Source organism: Felis catus, chromosome B3 (genome assembly GCF_018350175.1).
Source record: "Felis catus isolate Fca126 chromosome B3, F.catus_Fca126_mat1.0, whole genome shotgun sequence".
Taxonomy (NCBI): domain Eukaryota; kingdom Metazoa; phylum Chordata; class Mammalia; order Carnivora; family Felidae; genus Felis; species Felis catus.
The window spans coordinates 137,593,319-137,601,029 of record NC_058373.1 but is presented as its reverse complement, the minus strand read 5'-3'; the positions used below and the strand labels follow the sequence as shown (position 1 = coordinate 137,601,029).

Sequence of the window (7,711 nt, the reverse complement as noted above, 5' to 3'; positions counted from 1 at the left end):
AAACCTGGTGAGACGTGGAATCCTTCCCTCTCGTGACCCTCTGCCCTTGCCTGGTCACCAAGCCCAGGAAGGCAGGAGGCCTGGTGTCGCTCCGTCCCCATGGCCGGTCTCTTCTGCTTCTTCCCGGACAACTCTGAGGGGCCCTGAAGCTTTCCGGGCCTGCCCTTTTTTTCTTTTTTTAAAAAAAAATTTTAACCTTTATTTTTGAGAGAGAGAGAGAGAGAGAGTGAGCCGGGGGAGGAACAGAGAGAGTGAGAGACACAGGATCTGAAGTGGGCTCCAGGCTCTGAGCTGTCAGTGCAGGGCTCGAACTCATGACCCGTGAGATCATGACCAGAGCCGAAGTCGGTCACTTGGCCCACTGAACCATCCAGGAGGCCCCCCAGACCTGCCTTTTCTAAGCCGCTCTTCACCTGGCGGCCAGAATGACGGTAAATACGCTTAATTCCCATCAAGTCAGGCTCCTGCTTAACCCTCAGAGCCCTCGAGCCACCAAGTCAGGCTCCTGCTTAACCCTCAGAGCCCTCGCGCCACTGGCCCCGTGTCCACAGAAGGCCCCGAATCCCTTCCGAGGCCCGGAGGCGTGGCCTGAGTCAGCCCTGCCCCATCTCGTGTGGCTCTGCCCCCACCTGCTGCTCTCGCCACCTCTGGCTCGTCAACGCCCCGGTTTGTGCCCCTCCCCGCCCCTCCCCTTGTGGGGATGTTTTTTCCTGCTCATTGGCTACCTCACCCCGGCGATGGTGCCTCATCCGGGAGGCCTCCTTGCCCCCCAGATAAGGCCGGGCCCCCCCCCGGACATCTGTGCCCACATGTCCCTGCCTTTCCTTCTCCACACTCGTCCCAGCGGTGATTGCAGGTGCAGCTCTGGGTGCGCTTGCCGGAGGCCAGGGGCCCGCTGTGCCTGCGTGAAGCCTTCAAACCCTGCGGGCACGGGAGAGTGGCCTTTGGGAAAACGTGAGGACACTGGTTTCTGCCGGTGCCTCTAGCCCGAGCGGACCTCGCCGCACGTCTCGGGTGGCTAGGAACCGGCCAGGGCGGCTTCCTGAGGCCCCCGGGGTAAGCCGGCTGCAGGTGCATCTAGCCGTGGCCGGAGACGTCTGGGAGTTCAGGAATCTTGAGCCCTGGTGCCTGATGATCTTGGGCATGTCAAGCAACCTCTGCAAACCTCATCTTCCTCCTGTGAAAAAAACGGGGACGGACTGGCTTCCTTAAGGAATCGCTGTGTGTTCAGTACGTCATATCAGATATCTAAACAAGCTGACAAGTGAGCAAACACCATCTTGCGGCGAGATCTTGGGCGGGTCCCCTTCCTGCTGTGGGCTGTCACCTCCTCTGAGCGACGAGGACCGGGCAGGCGCCCAGGGGACCCGGCTGCACCTCGAGACTGCAAGGCCCTGGGCTCATCGGCCTCCCAGACAAGTGACAAACTGGCTGACCCGGTCTGTCTGCTGGGCAGGGCGGTGGCGGCGGGGGGCACGCTGAGGGTAGGGGGGAGGGCACGATTGTTTGATTGGAGGCCATCCCCCGGTGTCCGCAAATTCGCTTTTGTTTATTTTCCTGAAAAGCTAAATAAGCCAGTGAGACTGAGCAGCTCCACACCAGACGTGCGTTTTCATTGTAAAAATATTTTTGCGGGTCGGAAAATTGCACCAAAATGTTTTCACAGGCAAAGCGCTGCCGTGTGCTGCTCAGCCCTGCGACCAGCGGCCACCAGGGAAGGGGCCGCCGATGTGCACCTCGGGTGCGCGTTCCAGTAATCATAGCAACAAACATTCAGGAAGCACGTACCATGGGGCGGTTTGTCAGTAAGTTCGCGGTGATGTTTTCACCCTCGCCCCTCCCCGTGTGGCCCGTGTGATTGTCATTGCTGTTGTGGCCAGTTCCTTTTTGCAGATGAAGGAGATGAAGTCCAGAGAGGTTGAGTGACTTCTCTAAGGTCACACAGCCTGCAAGGGGCAGAGCCAGGGATCCGGGTCTGTCTGACTTCAGAGTCCGGGTTTTTGCCCCACTGCAGTGCACCTCCGAGGCCCTCGTTCAGGTCTGGAGCACCCCCTGGGCTCTCCCTCAACCTTCTTTATCGCTCTGGTTTCCCTCAGTTTTCTAGGGTGAAGTTATCTATGGAAAGTCGCACAACTACAGCTTGTTGCCAATCTAGAGAAAGCCGAGAACATTCCACGCACGTAGGACCATCAGAGCCAGAGAGGCTTGGAATCTGGTCCTGTGCCAGCACAGAGCAGGTGAGTGACACGGCTGCCCCGACACCGTGGGCCACGAGGCAGGGCTGAGGCCCCCTGGTCCCCCAACCCCCCTGCTTCCAGGCCCCCCGGCCTCCTGACCTGCATGGCCGTCCTTGTTACCCGCCTCCGTGAGGCTGGACCTTGTACACAGATGTCACCCACACAGCTTGGCTGCGCAGCTGAAGTCCTTGACACACACATTTATACACAAAGACACGCCAGAACGTGTCACAGACCCTCACAGAGCCACAGCCCCTGTCACAGAACATATCCCTGTGAGCCGTGATCTGAGGACGCACCGTGGAGTCCCAGGACCATCATTTTCAACTATACGCAGCCGGTGGGAAAAACGGGAGTGAAAAACAATCTAAACGATTCAGGTGATTCCTCCCTCCTTCCCCCCCAGGCCCACGGAGGTCGCCTGCGGCCGAGCGAGGACTGCCTCCAGCCCTGCCTCAGCCCCAGCTCCCAGGAACTCACAGGGGCATCTTTTTCCTGAAATAGCTCCAGACACCCGCCAACCCCGTGGCCTGGTGCTCGGGTGCGGAAGCGTGAGGGTGCAGGAAGGGAAAAGGCCGGGCTGGGCGCGCTCGGAGGCAGCCATCGCTCCTGGGCTGGCGGGGGCACCCCGGGGCGGTGGGAGGGACGAGGGCTCTTGTGACTCTCGCCATCGGCGCGGCGCCCTTGCGGCCGCTGACCCTGGCGGGATGAGATCCACCGTGTGGGTTTACCGACCTCCTCCTCGAGGACTGGGCCGCGGCGATCCTTTGGAGTGTCCCTGGGCCTGGCACGGATTTGTCGCTCATGGGTGCTTGGTGACGGATGGCGTGGAGCTCGGGTCCCGCTGCCCTGCCTCTGGCTCTGTGGACGAGTATTCTAGGGCTCACAAGCCTCGCGCGGGGCTGGAGCCCCCCGCGACCGGGGGAGCAGGGGACGACAGTCCGTGGGGTCTGTCACGGCTGGGACAAGGACAGCCTCAGATGGAAGCTTCCGGAGCCGTCTGGTCGAGCCCTGGCACACCGGTGGGGGCCCAGTAACTGTGGGATGAAGGCAAGTGCTCGGCTGTCAGCCGCGTTTCCGTGTCAGGCGTCCATCCGCCCCTCAGCGGGCACATGAGGTCACGGCGGCCGGAAGAACACAGCACACGCTCTCCCTGTTGTCTCCGTGCGGCCAGAGGGAGGCACAGTGCCGGACACAGAGGGCGTCTCTGTAAACCCTGTCTGAACGCGGAGACAAAGGGGATTTTATAAACCACTTGCTTTTGCCAAACCAGCACAACTGCCCAATCCTGGAGTGTGCATGTGTGTATACGTGAGGGGTGTGTGTGCGTGTGTTGGACACGTGCGAGTGTGCACCTGTGTCTATGTGCACACATATGTGGGGGGGGGGGGGACAGAGATCAGCCCTGTGGGCTCCAGGGATGGAGGCTGAGGAGGGTCCAGAGGGCCTGGCTGAGTCAGAAGCCAGTGGTCGGAGCAGATGGAAAGGCGTGGAGAGCATAGGACTGCTTCCGAAGAGGGGGCAGGTGAGTGACAGCTGCAGAGGGCGGGATGCGGGGAGGGGGGGCCGGCCAGTGGGGCCATGCCGTCGCCGCCGCCCCGGAACAACGTTTCCCAGACCTCCCCGTGGGCAGGCCACGCTGCTGAGCTGGTACAGACACCGGCCCATTGGGCCCTCGCCCCAGCCGCAAGGGGCAGGACTCTGACTCCCTTGGTCAGCAGAGGGTGTGACCCAAGACACAGGAAGTGACTCGTCCAAGGTCCCCAGCTGGCGAAAGGCGGAGCTGACGGCAGCCCCTGGGCTCTAGCCGCTGTGCTGTCTGAGGCTCCAAGGAGCGGCGTGGTGTGTGGACGTCCTGACTTCTGTTGATGGTTAATTTACGTCTCAGCCTGGCTGGGCTATGATGTCCAGCCACGCGGTCAAACGTTATTCTGGGTGTTTCTGTGACCACCGTCTTTGGCATGAGATGAACATTTACATCGGTAGACTTTGAGTAAAGCAAATTACCCTCCATTAAGTGGATGGGCCTCTTCCAAGCAGTAGACGGCCTGGAGAGAACAGAAGACTGACCTCCCCTGAGAGAGAGGAAATTCCACCAGCCGACGGACTTGAACGGAAACATGGCCACCTCCCTGGTCTCCGGCCTGCCAGCCCGCTCGCCCTACAGAGCCTGGACTTGCCCGTCTCCATAACCGCGTGAGCCCATCCCTTCTAACGAATCTCTTTATTGTTCTGTTTCAACGGACAACCTTGGCCAAATACGCTTCCTCAGGAGCGGACATCGGTAGAACTGGGCAATCGGAAATTAACTCCCGTGGAAACTTCCGGACACCCGGCGTGGCCCAGGCAGGGGTTCAAGCCGGCGAGCTGTGAGGGGTGAGGTGGGTTCTAGAGCAGGAAGGAGCGGAGTAGGGCAACAGGGGTGGCGGATAGGGGCCAGGTCGCCCGACACAGTCCACCTCTGCGCGTTCTCGCTGTGTGGCCACGAGCAAGCCATCTCAGACCGGAGCTCCCGCCACCAGCCCTGCCTGGGGAGCAGAGCACCTCGTTTCCCGCCGCTGGGTTCTCTCCCTGCTCCCCGGGCTCCCACGACATCGTGTGTCATCCCCTTGGCGGTGGCCTCGGCGTAATCAAACACCCCTGAGTCAGATGTTGCAGAATTAACAATCCCCCACGTGGTATAAACAGAGTTTAAATCAAATGCAGTGAAAGGATATTGCCTTTTAAATCGACCCTGACAGCTGTGGAAAATATTATGCCCAAATAGGATCCTTACATACGACAGACATTAATTCTTCGAGAACCCCTAAACGGGTCCTCTGGATCGTTTGTAAGATTTTATTTTATTATGGATTGGATGTATTGAAGTAAGACTATAATCTTATTGTGCTCTGACCTCTGTTTTTATAGCTCTGTATAAACAGCAGTTACCGTGTTAGAGGGAGAGATGTTTACAGATGGAGAAATAAAAACACGCCGCTTTACTGTGCCGTGGAAACCTGAGACCAGCCCGAGGCAGGGCCTGGGTTTTGTACGTCAGAGGCCCTGTCCTGATGGGAGCAGACAGCTCTGACGGGCAGGAACGCCGGGCCGGGCATGTGTCCTCGGTTCCTTTCGGTGGAACAAGGGCTGCGGCTCCAGAGGGTCGGGTCCTTGCCGCCGGCCTCCCTCCGAAGGCTCCAACGTTCAGGCCGTTGGGATCGCTGGGCTGGATGCAGGTGAGGATCAAGTTCACACCCCCGGGGGGCTTGGTGTCTGTGTCTTCGTTGCTCCCTAGAACCGGAGGCTATGCAGAGAGGGGACACGAGCTTTGGAGCAGGACAGACCTGGGGCCGGTCCCGACTCTGCGCTTAAAGATTCCATGACCTGGACTTAAACCCTCTGGAACACGGGACTGAGAACACCTGCCTCACAGGTCCTCGTGGGGGACAAATGAGACAATGGACAGAAGGCGCTGGGCACTCAAGAAAGTGCCTTTCCTCTGCCCCCACCCCTTTCTTTCCTTGAAAAAATCCTGTGATATTTTGGGGGCACCCGGGCGGCCCAAACGGTTAAGCCTCTGACTCTTGGTTTCGGCTCAGGTCACGATCTCACGGCGTGTGGGTTCAAGGCCCACATCGGGCTCCGTGCTCACAGCGTGGAGCCTGCTTGGGATTCTCTGTCTCCCTCCTCTCTCTGCCCCTCCCCCGCTCACTCTCTGTGTCTCTCTCTCTCAAAAATAAATAAACAAACTTAAAATAAATTAAAAACAATTTTTTTTAATCCTATATTTTTGTGACGGTGGAGCTGAGGGTTCCCGGTGAGCAGTCTTCTCACGGGGGCCACAGGCCACCTTATGGAGCCCAGTTAACCTCCCCAGAGGGGAGTCCCGGCCTTGGCTCCTTACTGACTGATGATGTATGGACTGCCAGCTAGGGACAAGTGCCAGGAGCAAACAGGGCAGAGGAGGCATATGGGTAGCCAGGAGTTTTAGGAAGGGTGGCCAAGGAAGTTTTAACTGAGACATGAAACTGAGTCAAAACCCAAAGGAGTTTTCCACGGAATCCATATGACAGCGCTGGGGACGAGGTCAGGGACGCGGCGAGGTCAGACGGGGTCAGGTGTCCAGTTGGCTGTGTAGCCAGGTCACATCCGCCTGCTGGGGGCGGCACAGGGCTGGGCACCAGCGTCCTAAGGACTCTCGACGGGCAGGCTGCTGGAGACCTTTAGGGGGTGTAATGGACTCCGTGTTCGTGTCTCCCCTGCAAATCCAGAAGTTGAAGCCCTAACTCCCAACATGATGTGTTAGGAGAGGGGGCCTTCATCTGAGGGGTCACGGGTTTAGATGAGGTCATCGGGGGGGATCCCAGGATGGGATTAGTGCCCTCATAAGAAGAGGGAGAGAGGGTATGGCTCTCTCCACTCACATGCAAAGAGGTCATGTGAGCACACAATGAGAAAGTGCCCACTTACAAGCCAGGAAGAGATTTCACCGGGAACCACATCTGCTGGCACCTTGATCTTGGACTTCCAGCCTCCAGCACTGTGAGAAATTAACATCTGTTGTTTGAGCCCCCGGTCTGCGACGTCCTGTCCTAGCAGCCCGAGCGGACTAAGACAGGGGGTTCCCCTATCAAGTCACGGCTCAGACAAGGACGCCATTTAGTTAGGAACGGCCCCGTCAAAGGCCGGCCCAGCAGGTGCTAAAAGCCAACCGCCTGCTGGGGAATTGTTAGAATGGATGGTCGAGCAGCTTCCACGATAAGCGAATCCCTGTGGTTTGTATACACACGTGCACGTTGGAATAAATCAAATATTTCTCAAAGTCGTGTTTACATATTGATGAGTATATTCATTTCTATTAGCATAGCAGTTGACAAATATATTACCACGCCCACGTAGGGTGGCTCGTGTCGCCTCTGATAGGTCTGCCGCCAACTTGAGCATTTACTCGTTTCTCCTGCCCTCGTGTCCCAAGCCCTGAGCTTCGAGGTTTCTACACGTTTGATCTCCTTGCCCACCCCTCGCCAGCTCCGGCTCACTGGGGTCTTGAAGCCTCGGGCAGCGTCCTCCGTTATCAGCGGGGCTGTCTTCCCTCAGCCGTTGTGCATCCGTCTGGTGTGACCCTGTCGAGTCCCCGGGCAGACAGCCGTGAACAGAGCCGACATTGAAGGGAACCCCGACCATCACACGCGTGTCATGTCTGCTCCGGGGCCAGGTGACGGTGAGTGCTCAGAAAGAGGGAGAAGGGCCAGGGGCCGGGGCCGCTGTGGACCGGGAAGAGGGCACCCCTTCTCAGAGCCCGATGGGGGTCACCCCCCCGTCCCTTTCTGTCCTCCCATGGGCAGGTACCTGGCCTCCGAGGGTGCGGCCCTGGAGGAGAGAAGGGAAATTACGGTTCTTTTCAAATGCCACAGGGGAAAGCCCAGCCGGGTTCTGGGTGGTTCCAAACAGCGACAGATCCCGCGGCTCAATCCAAAGAGAACTTTTGAATG

General features: G+C 58.6%; 1 long non-coding RNA gene across 1 annotated transcript; it reads left to right on the top strand.

Moving 5' to 3' along the window:
- The first annotated feature begins 1,451 nt into the window (after positions 1 to 1,451).
- Positions 1,452 to 5,221, top strand: LOC123386194. Its single transcript, XR_006599958.1, has 2 exons — positions 1,452 to 1,805; positions 2,097 to 5,221. It is a non-coding gene; the product is annotated as an uncharacterized LOC123386194 (long non-coding RNA).
- The last annotated feature ends 2,490 nt before the right edge of the window (positions 5,222 to 7,711 follow it).